This window comes from Artemia franciscana, chromosome 1, assembly GCF_032884065.1.
Source record: "Artemia franciscana chromosome 1, ASM3288406v1, whole genome shotgun sequence".
NCBI lineage: Eukaryota > Metazoa > Arthropoda > Branchiopoda > Anostraca > Artemiidae > Artemia > Artemia franciscana.
In genome coordinates, this window is record NC_088863.1 from 50,717,754 (window position 1) to 50,734,336 (window position 16,583).

General features: G+C 34.8%; 1 pseudogene; it reads right to left on the bottom strand.

Moving 5' to 3' along the window:
* Positions 1–186: 186 nt before the first annotated feature.
* LOC136032950 (oxygen-dependent coproporphyrinogen-III oxidase-like) overlaps positions 187–16,583 on the bottom strand; it is a 169,475-nt pseudogene continuing 153,078 nt past the window's right edge.

The window sequence follows — 16,583 nt, forward strand, 5'->3', positions numbered from 1 at the left end:
TGTCAAACATGTTAGTTGTAACTACCAATTCTTGTAAGGACAACAAAAACACAAATTTACGAACTTTAACAATTTTACTAGCCTAACCTGTTTTAACAAAAGGTAAATTTGTCTACTTACCACCCACAACAACGAATTATGCCACTGCAATGCTCACAGTGCTACTCTTTGATATAATAAACAAAATGCTTATATTTTTTTTTATGAAAAAAGTAAGAGTCATTAACCGTAAATACAAACAAAAATAAACTAGGCACCCATATCACACTTTGTACCTAAACCCAATCACGCGGATTTTTTCAGAATTTCAGTCAACTTCCCTTCAGGAGTACTTGGGTCTGGAATGTGCATGTATTCCCATTTCTGAAAAATAAATCCAAATTTTATTAAAATAATATTCTAGATTCTATTACTAAATAGAAAAATGATGCCTCGATTGGGGGTGATTCAAAATTAGCGCCATAATTTGTAGTAATTAGATAAACTAGTTCATTCAGATTGCAAAAAGTGGGTTTATTGACATAAGTTTTTTCGTTAAGCGGGGCAAGATAGGTCAAAGACACACAAAGCCGAAATAAGGTCAAACAGATTAACCATTGCTCATAAAGTTTATCCAATTCATTTTTATCTCATGTTTTCATGACAAAGGTAGTGCGTTTGAGCAACCCTTATCCGCTTAATATTAAGTTCCCTGGGTGTAATCCGTAAAAGATAACAACAAATATTTATCCTGCTACTTGTTAACTGAAACACTATAGACAACTAGGCGGATAGCAACATTAATCACGTGTACTCCACTATAAACATGGCTCATTTATGAACCTCTAAAGGTGTGTAACTCGTAACAATTACTGTCTTTTTGTTCTTTGTACGTAATTTCACCTATTAATTTCTGAAAAGATTGTTTTTTTTTGTTCATATAATGGATAATAATATGGATAAGTGTTGGACGTCACTTATCCAACAACTAATCCAACCGTTTCAAATAGTGATCCTATTAACCCCTGACGTCATTAGCGCCTTGCGAATCGCTAAAGATAAGCAATCATGCTTGTCGGATAAGTAATCTTCGAATGCTTGGAGCTAGGGTTCATAATGGAGATTCCTGGAAACAATGTGCTAAACTTCTAATCAGAAGCATTTCTAAGACATGTGTTATGATCGCCCGTTACTCGAGTACGCGTGCCCGGTATGGGGTCCATCTGCTTTCCGCACAGCGTACCTATTACGCGACATGATTCCGTCCAGAAAAGAGCAACAAGGATTATACTCCGAAACCGCGACATACCCTATGATCAAGCCCTCGCTAAATTAGATTTATCTCCACTTAAAGTCCGGCTTGAACACCTTATTTAGCAATTTGGAAAATCCGTCCTAGCCAATAAGAGCCACCGATAACTACTACCCGAACCAGCCCCTCCCAACAGCTGAACTCGGTTACAAAATAAACTTCTACCCCCTAAAGTACGGACTAATCGTTACGCCAACTCATTTGTGCCTTTCTTCACATCAATTTTCAATGCTGAGTTATAGTGTGTGATTTTTGTTTAAATGTATGATTTTGTAAAAAAAAACTGAATTTAGCTATGCTACGATAGTTTTTAAATATACTGATCTCTCTCTCTCTAAGAAAAGCTTCATAGTTTTTCTCTTCAGACGTTTGTTTTATAATGCAAATAGAAAGGCATGGGTCGAAGATCAAACATATCTTCATCAAGTATAAAGTAACCAGAAGGCAAATTGCATCTGTATGGTCATATACCTGATAAGCTAAACAGAGGATAAATATACCGTTTTTCGTTTAGAGGAATAATCTCGATTATATTTTTAAACGCAAAACTTTTCATTTTTTCCTTTTGAAAAACCTTAAATTACCAAGGAAATTACAATAAGATAAAATTTGCACTTGGATCCAACTTAGCTGATACTCATACCTGAAAACTGCGATTTTTTCATGCTTTTTTTTCTGATTTTTTAAAATTATAAAGCACTAGCTGTTGGTTTGGCGCTTCGCGCCACACCAACACCTAGTTGGCGGGGGCGCTTCGCGGCCCCAAACCCCCCCGCGCGTAAGTCATTACGCGCCATATTAGTTACGCGCCATTTTAGTTGTGTCCCTGTGTCCCACCTGTGAATATAGAAAGATATATATATATATATATATATATATATATATATATGTGTGTTTTTAACTACGTAAAACTTGCGAATATACAACATTCTTCGCTGTCCAATTGTCTGTGCATATAAAAAAATTGTCAGGTTTACCGACTCTTGAACATGCAACCTATAATTGTCCATTCGTATTCAGATCTATACCGCATTTTTCTAATGATTACCCTTGAGCTTTGTTGATGGTGATTGCTAATCGAATATTCCCTGTGTCCCCGTCGTCATTTATATATCCCCCATGTGCCCTTCCGGCATCCTCGTTGTAGTTGTGTCCCTGTGTCCCGGTCGTCATTTGTTTCCCGGTGTCTTGGTCTGTAATTTCTCTTGTAGTGTCCCGGTCGTCATTTATATTCCTTGTGTTCCGGTTTCCCGGTCTGTAACGTCATAAAGTCTTCAATGGCTCTGGTGGTTGCAGCCAGTTTTGGAAGTTTAACTTTTCCTGAGGCGCAACACATTCCCATTGTTTCACCATTAAATTTCAAGGCCTTTAATAGGGACAAATTTTAGACATAGTCCTGATTTGAACACATCTACTCAAGCTGTAATCACCGACTGGGCTGTACCTGAATGCCCGGCGATAATTTTGACGTTGCTCTTGTGATTCCTCGGCACACTTTCTTTTGGCATTATCTCTTTGAGCCGCAAGCCTGTTTTCACGTTGTGACTCTTGTGATTCCTCGGCATGATTTTTTTTTGGTAATTTCTCTTTGAGCCTCAAGCCTGTTTTCACGTTGTTCTTGTGATTTTTCGGTACGCTTTCTTTTGGTATTATCTCTTTGAGCCGCGAGCCTTTTTTCACGTTGTTCTTGTGATTCATCGGCACATTTTTTTTTTGGTAATTTCTCTTTGAGACGGAAGCCTGTTTTCACGTTGTTCTTGTGATTCCTCGGCACGCTTTCTTTTCTTACTATCTGTTTTAGCCGCAAGCCTTTTGGTATTAACTCTTTGAGCCGCTTCCTCGGCTGTTTCTTCTCCCATTGTAGGATTTATACTAAAATTTCTCTTTGAATCGCCCCTTATATACTTATAATGACGTCATATATAAAGCCTTATATGCTTATCATGACGTCATATGCGTACAAACAAACATACAACTTATTTATATATATATATATATATATATATATATATATATATATATATATATATATTTATATATATATGTGTATATATATATATATATATATATATATATATATATATATATATATATATATATATATATATATATATATATATATATATATATATATATATATATATATATATATATATATATATATGTATATATATATATATATATATATATATATATATATATATATATATATATATATATATATATATATATATATATATATATATATATATATATATATATATATATATATATATATATATATATATATATATATATATATATATATATATATATATATATATATATATATATATATATATATATATATATATATATATATATATATATATATATATATATATATATATATATATATATATATATATATATATATATATATATATATATATATATATATAGATTTAGGGCAGTACCAAATTTTCATCAGCATTGCCGCGCTGGATCGTGAAAATTATGAGAAGATCTATTTAGTTAAAAGTGACCACGCTTTTTTTCCGTAAAAATTTTAAACAATAATAGACTTTTGATTCCCAAAGACAGATACGCCTTCAAAGGAAAAACATATCTTCTGAAGGTGTTTAGCGCCATATATTTTTAGCTTGTAGTTTGCTGATTCTTCACCCACGTTTCTTTCCTTTTAAAATTTGACATCCGCTACTACCAAATTAATTAAGTTCCCGATTTCCCTGATTTTTCTTTTAGAATACATAAATAATTGTGTAGGTTTCCACTTACCGATGATAACCTAAAAACGACATTCATCAGTACTTACTGGAGAATGTCGACATTCACCGGTGAATGTCCGAAATTGCCTTTTTTCTGCTTAAATTCAATCAACACTTTCAGTCTTATGCAAGGTTTGATGGTAAAAGTTAAAGTTAGGCTAGATTGTAAATCTCAGAAATGGGTTAGAAACCTAATCGAATGTTCCTTAACCTAACCTGTTGCCATCAAACCTTGCATAAAACTGACTAAAAGCATGGAGAAAAAAAAAAGGAATTTCAGACATTCTTCAGGCACTGGTGAATGTCGATATTTTCGAATTTCGGACATTGACAAGAACATATAAACAGGGTCATTCCTATAGTTTATGGCTCCCGGGGCAAAATTAATTACAAACTCAAACACAAAAAAGCCTCAAAGAAAGGAAGAAGAGGAAAGATAACAAAGGGCTAAAAATTTAAAGGAACTGAAGAAGGAATCAAAACCTACAGCGTAAAGAGGCAATGACATCAATATGCTTTCAAATCTTGCTCCTGGTGTGAAAAGGCCAAATTTCGTTCCTCTGTCATAGACTAAGTTGAACTCTGTATATCTACCTCTTCTCAAGAGCTGCCATTCTCTGTGTTCTTTTGTGTACGGATCATTTTTGTGCTTGTTCACTGAAAAGAAGCAGTACTGTATAATACTTCAAAGAAACAAAACTAACGATGGTACTTCTAACTTTGACAACATTTTAGCAAAGAACTTCGAATGGCTAAAGGAGGAGTTACTAGCAAGCAGTAGTCCTTAATTTGCTTTTGACATCGATAATACAAAGGTACAACTGAAAGAGCTGAGGGAAAACATAACAGGCTTAACGAAAATTTTGACATAAAGAGCATCAAATAAGACTCTAAACATAGACGAAAATATGATAAATCGTGAACATAGATGAGTTTATCATTATACAATTATTTATATTATTTATATATATATATATATATATATATATATATATATATATATATATATATATATATATATATATATATATATATATATATATATATATATATACCTATAATACATATATATGCATATATACATACATATAGATGAAAAAAAAAAATCACCAATGCAACAGCACAAACAGAAATAAACGCACACAAACAAAAAAATTAAAACCATATAAACAAAAGAGAAAGACAGAAGGAGAAAGGAAGACTGTTTTCCTACTTTAGTAATTAATATAGATCAGTACTTAAACGAGTTCTTATTCCTACTCATCCATCCAATTACATAGGTCAAACAGCATAATCATACACAATTAACCGCAAAGAATAATCCATGGACAGGCAGTCGTGTCGTAAGTAAGTATCAATCCAATTATTTTATCCCTTAGTTCTATGACTATCTACCTTAGTTCTGCCCTAGGAATGACGCATGGACGGATGATAGATAGACTTATCTATAAACAAATGAACTCTATAAGCAATCAAAGGGATAAAATTAACCCTTGACTGGGCTGCCCACTTAATTCAACAATCTGTCTTGGCTTTTTTCTACAATTGGCCATGACTTCCACTTTTCCCACAACTATTCCCTCTTTTTTAAATTCAAACCCCCAAATTCAAAATTAACCCTTGACTGGGCTGCCCACTTAATTCAACAATCTGTCTTGGCTTTTTTCTACAATTGGCCATGACTTCCACTTTTCCCACAACTATTCCCTCTTTTTTAAATTCGACAACGCTGAACATATATATATATATATATATATATATATATATATATATATATATATATATATATATATATATATATATATATATATATATATATATATATATATATATATATATATATATATATATATGTGTGTGTGTGTGTGTGTGTGTGTATAACAAGACAATGTTAAATAAATGAAGTACAGTTTGAAAAATTGGAAAATGTACCTAAAGGAACATATGATTCCACTACTGATTCCCCACATAAACAAATGAACTGACACGATTTTATACAATCCTAATAAGGGCTTATGCCAGATTTGCCTCTCACTCAATCGGACTATCGGTCTAGGCTTTTTCTACATTTAGCCATGGCTTGACGCCCACAACTAGCCTATTTGAAAGTTATTAAAAATCAAAATATTCAACAATATACATACATACATATATATATATATATATATATATATATATATATATATATATAATATATATATATATATATATATATATATATATATATATATATATATATATATATATATATATATATATATATATATATATATATATATATATATATATATACATGTATATATATATATATATATATATATATATATATATATATATATATATATATATATATATATATATATATATATATATATATATGTGTGTGTGTGTGTAACAAGACAATGTTAAATAAATGAAGTACAGTTTGAAAAATTGGAAAATGTACCTAAAGGAACATATGATTCCACTACTGATTCCCCACAGCTTTGGATAAACTTGAAACAATCCTCTAGAGATGGCTTATCGAGATCGTCAAAGAAAATTCCACCTATTCCCCGTCTTTCACCTGTAAAACGGAAAAAGTCAAGAAAGAAAAAAAAGGAAAAAAAAACAAAAAACAATACCAACCTTAATAGTTTCGATCAAACCGATGACTGACTTAATGGATGACGCTGCGCACCTGTAAGCAAGACAGTATTTAAAAGATAGAACAGATGTTCCTCGAACTGCTGGGTATTATCAGTAAGGTTGAAGATTGCTTCTAAACATACCTTGAAAATACGAAAGATATTGAGGGTAGCAATATTCATTTAAAAAAAAAAGAAAAAAAATCGAAATCAGATTATGATCTATTTGAAAAAAATTAGCTACGCACCAGAACTTTTTCTGATCATTTCTGATTTGTCACCTGACCACAAGATACAGGTCAGCGAGATTGCCAAACAGAGTTATACGTCGGTCTCAGGTGAGACTGAGTACGCAGTGACGGCACAAAAGGTGGAGGAAGGGGTGCTTCCGTTTACATACAGAGCCATATACCATACTTATGTCTTAATCTTCCAAACCAAGCGGCCGTACAAGCTCCGTGGGTTAGGGTGACCCTTCAAAACAAGTCCGTGACCATTGGGACTATATATATCCCTCCAGCCTGTCAGATTTCCAGCTACCTTGAAACATCTCTCGATTACATTAGGGGCAAACACACTAAGTCTGCCATCATCCTCTATAGTCACTTTAACGCCGTCACAGCATATGGCTTCATAGCAAAAGTACTGACATGGAGGAGATCAAAAATATACGATCTATCTTTTTCGTTTGGGCTTGAACAACTCGTTGAGTTTGATACCTACCATGGTCCAAGCGGGTCATCTCATCTTTAACTCTTCCTTATGGATCGTTTAGACTCTTTAAAAGTTAGTTATCATGCCTTTCCAAACGACCATGTTGCCGTCATTGCGCGTGGAGATTTTCGTATTCTTCCCCAATAAAATACGAGCGAGTAATCGGGCAATAAGAAAAAGAAGATTATGACGGCTTAAAAAAAAGCACTTGCTTCGCAGCACTGGAGAGCATTCCTGCAGTCCAGAACTGACTCTATCACAAGCTATATTCGATCGAATATGATCTCGGTTTCCAGTAAGGATAAACATTGGTTCAATGCCCAGTGCAAAAGGCTATCCAAGTAAAAAAGAAGAAACACTAAAAATGACCACTCACTAAGAGCAAAAGAGACAGACTCGATTTCATCAGAGCACGTAAAGACCCAGAGCACGTAAAGTCTGATTTCAATTGCTTCTTAAGATTAATAATAATATTTCCTTAAATAGGGATTTAGGAGAATATTCACTAAATGCTCTATACACAAATTTAATTAAAAATGACCTCACGAAATATTATAAAAAACCAATAGATATTAACGCAGAACCTGTCACAAATCGACCTATGAGATCAGCAGCGAAAAAAGCTAGGCTAGCATTAAAAACGTGTTTTTAACTCATTTTCTTTCATTTCAATGAATTGCTTCGTTTCATCACAATTTATTCATCAGTCCTGGTTGAACTTCGCTGAGGTAAGGATGCTGGGACTGTTTTGAAAAACTGTTCATTTTAGTTTTATTGATTTTATCCTCTAGTAAGTTGGTTTTTCTTATTTGTATTGCCGAGGACGGACCTTGGACTTAGGGCCGAAATATTCATTCTAATTTGTTTCCCACTGTCTTGAGAGATTCTCTAATGTTCTTCTTGTTTTTTGGTGTTTACCAACGTTGGGTAGGAGTTTTGTCCCTAGCGACTAAAGCAACCTGTCTAATAACCTGATTTGTCAATTGAACTTGATTAATATTTTGAAGGAGAATTAGTTAATTCTCATTAAATAATCGTACTCTGAGTAAACTCAGGTTACGCTTCAGTTTAATTTTTGTTTTCACAAGTAGAATTGAGCAGAAAGAGGGTGAGAGATTCATTATGTTCTTTTTTGCCTTTTTTAATGTTCTATTTGTAGTTTCATCAATATGTTTAATGGGGTAACCATTAGAGAATAAAATATCTTTAATAAAATCTAGTACAGACACTACTGATTGTGCGGTGCAGATTTTAAATCAACTTAAGAGATAGCCACGCCTATTATCACAGAAGAAGGGCGGTTTGACGAGAAATGTAAACAACGATCATTTTGGTTGGATTTACCTAAAGATAGAGAATTCACGATTAGTCTTTAGAACTAAAATATTCACGAAAGTGAGCTATAAATCCTCCACCTCCAACGTATATTAAAGATTCAAACCAAAAGTATTTAAATGTGCCGAAAAATTGTTCAAAGAATCAAACACTTATGGGTTCAAACGTACAGAATATCATCAACAAAACGGAGCCAGAGAGAGTGTTTCAAGGAAAACTATCCAAAGTGAAACTTTTGATAAAAATCCATATAGAAACTTGTCAAATATGGATATAAAACAACTCCCATCGGAGCTGACCCCCAAGCTCACATTACACATCTTGGCTGGAGGGCCATGAAATGGGGGTCAATACCACCGGTAGGGACTGTAAAGTCTAATTTTATATTATTTACCTTTTTATACCTTTTGCCAAGGATAAACCCATAATTTGAAGAAAAATTTCCGTAGTTTTGAAATACAGAGCAATGCTCTGTCTTGTTATAGGTCACCTCAAAAGTTAAATTTTTTTTATTTGTTTTCTCTTCCAAGTTGAGCACTGATGACGGCTCGGCAGAGGTCCTTGCCGAGATATATGCTTCGTCTTTCAACTTTCGCTGTTTTCAACTGATTAAAAATCACCCTGTTTTTTTTTTGGTTTTTAATTATTTTTATATTTAATTGTTTTTTATCAAACGCCATGAACAGCATGTTTAATCTTAGAATGTAATTAAGGCAAGCTTACAGGGAAAATTAGATTTTGTCTATTATGTTATAAAAATACAAATACCATTTGTCAGTTTAATGAGTTTGACTCAGGTTTTGATCTTCACGTTGTTGAAAATCCCGATCATTGATATCTTTTTGACGAGGGAACTTTAGTTTGCAAGGAGAATGGTTTACCACAATATTAGAAACTAAGGGTAAAAAACCCATACAATGACAACTAAATTATTTTGCATTCTTTAGCTCTTAGACTACATGAAACAGGGTCTGTCCCAGAACTCAATGATCATTGCCGATCATTAATTATTAGTTACTTCCTTAAGCCTAAAATGGAAGATAACATCAAATATAGCCTCTAAATTGCTAGTAATACATAAAAGCGGCTAAGATACTAATCCATTCTGCACTTCCAGGTTGCCTATAAAGTTTCGTTATCTCTTGTCTTAGAAGGTACAAAATACCAAATGATTGTCATTATTGATCTTTAAATTATGTAGCATGTACATGATTTTACGAACCAAATACAACAAGAGCTAAGAGCTCATATGGCACTGGTGACGAGGTCAGAAGAGCCAAGAGTTCATATGGTATGAGCTCTAGCAAAATTCTAAGAATCAATAGATTGCTTTAAAAGGAAAATCAGAGGCTTGTTGCCGTTCGGGATTTTAAATAAGAGCTCTGAGTCACGAGATCCTTCTAAATATCAAAATTCATTAACCCACTCGTAAGTTGAAAATGCCTCAATTTTTTCTAATTTTTCCTTTCCCTTCAGCCCCTCAGATAGTCGAATCGGTGAAAACGGCTTTATCAAGTCAATTTGTGCGGCTCCCTGACACGCCTACCAATTTTCATCGTCATAGCACGTCCAGAAGCACCAAACTCGCCAAAGCACTGAACCCCTAACCCTAACTCCTTCAAAGAGAGCGGATCCAGTCCGGTTATGTCAATCGCGTATCTACGACATTTATAAGCGTTTTCCAAGATTTCCAGTTTCCCCCCTTTAACCCTCCCCAATGTCAACAGATCTGGTCGGGACTTGAAAAAAAGAGCTCTGAGACATGAGTTCCTTCTAAATGTCAAATTTCATTAAGATTCGGTCACCCGTTCTTAAGTTAAAATTACCTCAATTTTTCTAATTTTTCCAAATTAACAACCCCCCGCTCCCCCAAAGAGAACGGATCCGTTCCAATTATGTCAATTTCGTATCTATTACTTGTGCTTATTCTTCCCATCAAGTTTCATCCCGACCTCTCCACTCTAAGCGTTTTCCAAGATTTCTGGTCCCCTCCCCCCAATGACACTGGATCCAGTCAGGATCTAAGATCTGAGTTACGAGGTCCTTTTATATATGAAATTTCGTTAAGATCCGATCATTCCTTCGTAAGTTAAAAATAACTCATTTTTTCTAATTTTTCAGAATTAACCCCCCCCCCAAAGAGAGCGGATCCGGTCCAGTTATGTCAATTCCATATCTAGGACTTGTGCTTATTTTTCCTACTAGTTTCATCTCGATCCCTCCACTCTAAGCGTTTTCCAAGATTTTAGGTTCTCCCCAACTCCCCCCAAAGTCACCAGGTCCGGTCGGGATTTAAAATAAGAGCTCTGAGGCAAGATATCCTTCAAACATCAAATTTCATTAAGATCCGATAACTCCTTCGTCAGTTAAAAATAACCCATTTTTTCTAATTTTTCAGAATTAACCACCCCCCAACTCCCCCAGAGAGTGGATCCGTTCCAGTTATATCAATCACATATCTAGGACTTGTGATTCTTTTTCCCACCTTTCATTCCGATCACTCCACTATAAGTGTTTTCCAAGATTTTAGGACCCCCCCCCCAACTCCCCCAATGTCACCAGATCCGGTCGGGATTTTAAATAAGATCTCTGTGACACGATATCCTTCCAAACATCAAATTTCATTAAGACCCGTTCACCCGTTTGTATGTTAAAAATACCTCATTTTTCCAATTTAACCGGCCCCCCACTCTCCCCCCAGATGGTCAAATCAGGGAAAAGGGGATTTTTAATGTAATCTGGTCCAGTCTCTGATACGCCTGCCAAATTTCATCGTTCTAGCTTACCTGGAAGTGCCTAAAGTAGCAAAACCGGGACCGACAGACAGACAGACAGACAGACCGACAGAATTTGCGATCGCTATATGTCACTTCGTTAATAGCAAGTGCCATAAAATGAATCCTTATTAGTTAACATAATACATTTATTCATCAAGATTTTTCCTATTCCAAATTCAAAAGGAAACCGCTTCTGCAAAGAGCCTAAAACCTCTTCTTTATTATTTCGTAGAGCATAAAAATATCCGATATTTCCTTTAATTTTGTGATCAACTGTAATTTTTAAGCTAAATAATAACTGATCTTACCTCTATGACTGATTACGAAATAATCATCACACCATTTTTTGAATTTAGGATAAAATGCAGGACCATGCTTATCACAGGCTTATTTGAGAGTCTTGTGGAAATGCTTAGCATCATCCTCATTCAGATAATAGGGATTTAAATCAGTTCCACCGCCGAACCACCACTGAAAAGTAAAATAAAGTTGGTATCAAAAATATGTCTACTTAAGATTTAATTTTATGACTAAGTAAGTAATATATAAATAATATTTCATCCTTGTTCTCTACTACTTGAAAAATTATTCAAATGCTGCAGAATTATTAGTTCAAAGATAAAGCGGACATTTCCAGTATGTTAACTTATAACACTTGAACCGAGAATGGTTCTAAGATTTCTGGAAGAGGCGAGGGGGCTATATTTTAAATGCTTTTCTTTTGTTTCTTTTTTTTAATGCTTTTTCTTCCAAAAAATATTTCCCAAGAAATATATTTAGTTAATTAAACGTTTTATTTTAAACACTTGAAGGATTAAACCTTTAAACTGATTTCAATGTTTTTGCTGCTTTTTTAGTGGTTTTACGTGTCTTATATTTAACCAATATCAAACAGTTCGTGGTAACGAACTGTAGTAAGAAGCGACCCGGCTCAATAGTAACCAAAACTCTAAAAAACGGAATTTTGATACCAATAGTTACATCAAAAGAATTGCATTTTAATGCTGATTCTAAATATATAAGTTTCATCAAGTTTAGTCTTACCCATCAAAAGTTACGAGCCTGAGAAAATCTGCCCTATTTTAGAAAATAGGGTGAAACACCCCCTAAAAGTCATAGGATCTTAATGAAACTCACACCATCAGATTCAGCGTATCAGAGAACCCTATTGTACAAGTTCCGAGATCCTATCTACAAAAATGTGGAATTTTGTATTTTTTGCCAGAAGACAAATCACGGATGCGTGTTTATTTGTTTTTTTTTTTCTTTTTTCTTTTTCCCAGGAGTGATCGTATCGACCCAGTGGTCCTAGAATTTTGCGAGAGGGCTTATTCGAACGGAAATGAAAAGTTCTAGTGCCCTTTTTAAGTGACCAAAAAATCGAAGGGCACCTAGGCCCCCTCCCACGCTCATTGTTTTCCCAAAGTAGTCGGATCAAAATTCTTAGATTGCCATTTTATTCAACATAGTCGAAAAACCTTATAACTATGTCTTTGGGGACGACTTACTCCCCCAGAGTCCCCGTGGGAGGGGCTACAAGTTGCAAATGTTACCAGTGTTTGCATATATTAATGGTTATTGGGAAATGTAGAGACGTTTTCAGGGGGATTTTTTGGTGGGGAGGGGGGGGGGGTTGAGAAGAGAGGGCTATGTGGGAAAAATTTTCCATGGAGGAATTTGTCATGGGGGAAGAAGATTTCCATGAAGGGGGCGCAGCATTTTCTAGCATTATTTAAAAAACCAATGAGAAAATAAACATGAAAAAGTTTTTTTCAACTAGAAGTATGGAGTAGCATTAAAACTTAAAACGAACAGAAAATATTACGCATATAAGGGGTTCACCTCCTCCTAATACCTCACTCTTTACGCTAAAGGATTTTTAGTAATTTCAACTATTTATTCTACGGTCTTTGTGATTCAGGGACAAAATTTAAGCTTTAATGCAAAGAGTTATTGACGAGGTATTAACGAGCGGGCGAACCTTCTCATATACGTAATAAAAACATACGAACATAGAAGTTTGTTACGTAAGCTAATTCGTAAGTTACGTATATCTTTTACTAATGAAAACGTTCGTAAAAACTAAAAGTTCTAGTTACCTTTTTAAGTACCCAAAAATTGGAGAGGAACTGGGCCTCCTTCCCCTCCTTTTTTCGCAAAATCATTCGATCAAAACTATGGGAATGCCATTTAGCCAAATAAATAAATATGCTAATTTCGCTTTAATTATTCATCTGCGGAGAGCTAAAATCAAAACATGGATTAACTAAAAAACGTTCAGAAATTAAATAAAAAAACAAGCATTTTTAACTGAAAGTAAGGAGCGACATTAAAACTTAAAACGATCAGAAATTACCCCGTATATGAAAGGGGCTGCACCTTCTTCAACACCCTGCTCTTTACGCTAAAGTTTTTACTGTTTTAAAAAGTAGAGTTGAGAGAAAGAGTCAAACTTTAGTGCAAAGAGCAAGGCGTTGAAGAAGGAGCAACCCCTTTCATATACGGGGTAATTTCTGATCGTTTTAAGTTTTAATGTCGCTCCTTACTTTCAGTTAAAAATGCTTGTTTTTTTATTTAATATTAAAGATGACATTGTATCAATTTAATACAAGTACACTTGTGAACACACTTGGTATCCTGGGATTTCTGGCCTGAGAAACGATAAAGATAGGTCGAGAGTTTGAAAAAATACCACACTTATATACATTTACAGATTACGTCATACCCCCCCCCCCCCCCCCACATTAGTCGTATCATTTTTAACATCTATAATGCATGCAACATTGCAAAAGGAACAAAGCTAAGTATAAGATACTAAGTGCAATGAGTCTATTTACAAAAGGTTTTTTTAAAAAGTTTCACAATGCCTAGAGGGCAAAAGCGTAAATTAACAATCGATCAAAATGAAGAAACTAGACCAGCTTACAAGCTCTGGCCACCCCAGTTACAAGAAGAAAGGGGCGTAAACAAAATGCTAAAATGAAAATTCATCATGCAAAGATGAGACCCTTTTTAGTTTTTCCTACAAGATAGCGCCTGAACATAATCAAACACGAAGATAAATAGCAGACTAGGCCTGAAAACCATTTCTATCTTCCAACCAAGTTGTGCGTGGTAGCTGGGGAAAGGTAATCTAATTTGTAAAGGATCAAAAAAACTATATGAGCCTGTTAAACCCAATCAGATACTTCCCACCTTTTGCCCCCCTAAAATTTTTGTAGAAAATTTGGTCAATGTAAAAAATAAAAATAAAAACTCTGGAGCCCTACTGTCCGCTGCACTGCTTTCAGCCTTTTCTTTTATTTTTAATATAACCACACCCGTGCACTGCTAAAAGAAAAAAAGCTGGTTGGCTCATGCTTTGTTTTGTTTGGTTTAAAAACAACAAAGCCTTAAGCTCAACTAACTTGGGACCGCAGTTTTTTTACGTGGGTGGCTTAAACAAAGCCTTAAGCTCAACTAACTTGGGACCGCAGTTTTTTTTACGTGAGTGGCTTCTATTACTGGCACAAATTTAGAGTTCTAGTGCTTAGGGACATTTTATCCCATTTATCCCTCACAGTTCGAACAAACTGGCATTAACTGGTTTATCAATTATAGATCCCTACCAAAAGAATGTTTAAAAACTACTCTTGATTGAGACCCAGTATGCTTATTTCTGCAACAAGTAAACCATCTAGTGATTTTCTCTCAAACTAATCAAATGTCACATTAACTGTAATATTTAAATTATAAGTTGGAAGATGCAAAAAGAGTAATCATTCAGAACGGAATAGAGAAAACAAACTTCGAACCAAAAAAGGCAATGCGTTGGCTAGCTGATTCATTGAAATTAAGGACTTTATGGACTTCTTAAGAAAATAGGGACCAATGTTCGACCATTGTCAAGTAGTTTTGATGGGTTAAAAAAAAAACTCTAATAGTGGATATCCCTCGATTTGAACACTGGACAGACATTATCACATTTCGAAGTCTGCTCTTCTTTGCATTTGTGCAACCAAAATAATCTTTTTTTTGATCAAGTCGCCAGGTCGGCTGAAAAGTGGATCCTTTATGACAACAGGAGATATTCAGGACAGTGGATGGACACCCATGAACCATTCAGGAAATTCCCAATTCGAAAATCCACCAAAAAAGACCATGGTTACTGTAAGGGATGGTTTGATTCCCTTTGTGCAACTGGACCAAACCATCATGACAGCGACGCGTTTTGAGAAAATTGAAAAAATTTAACGAAAATGGCGTCAGCAGTAGCCGGCACTGGTCAACAGAAGAGGTCCAGTCCTGCTGAACGACAACGCCCGCCCGTAAGTTTCACTAGTTGTCGTCCGAGAATTCAGCGAATTGAGCGTAGAAATTCTGGCCAACTTACCATAAGTAGTATGCTAGTATGCAGTTTAAGCGCACAGACATCCCTACTCTTTTCTTAATCAGTGGCTTAAGATTATGAAGAAGATTTAACGGTGATTCCACCAATGCTGGCCTCTACGTAACCAAAGTTATAGATAGCACTATTGTTAACTACAGGTATTGATGGTGACATGTTTTCTTTTCTAACAGCACAGCTTTTAGCTTCTAAGCAGCTTCTTCCATTGATCTTATGAAATTTTTATCTGACGTAGGAATCGAACGTGAGACAGATGATTTCCTATGGTAAGAGAACGATATGTTACTCGACTGAGCCAACAAGTCATTAGTGATATTATGTTCTTAGAAACGCATTCTAATGCAACCAATGTATTGTTTCTGGGACGCTGGTCCACTGAGGTTAAGCGTCACTACATCGTAACAAGTTATTTGCGCAATAGATTTCTCATTTGGATATATCGTAAATGCAATAAGTGCTTTGTTTCAGGGCACCTTTTTTGGCATCATTCTGAGAGTTTGAATACCACAGTGATTTAAAATAATCGCTGGACAGACACATTTTTTTTTATGGTAAATGAAACTTGTTTTGATCTCCAAAGATTGTGATGACTACAACCTGGTAGGTATCATTTAAGTAATGTAATGGTCCTGAGCACATCGGTTTTCTATTACCGAGCTTAAGCATGAGTTTGGGTCCCCACAT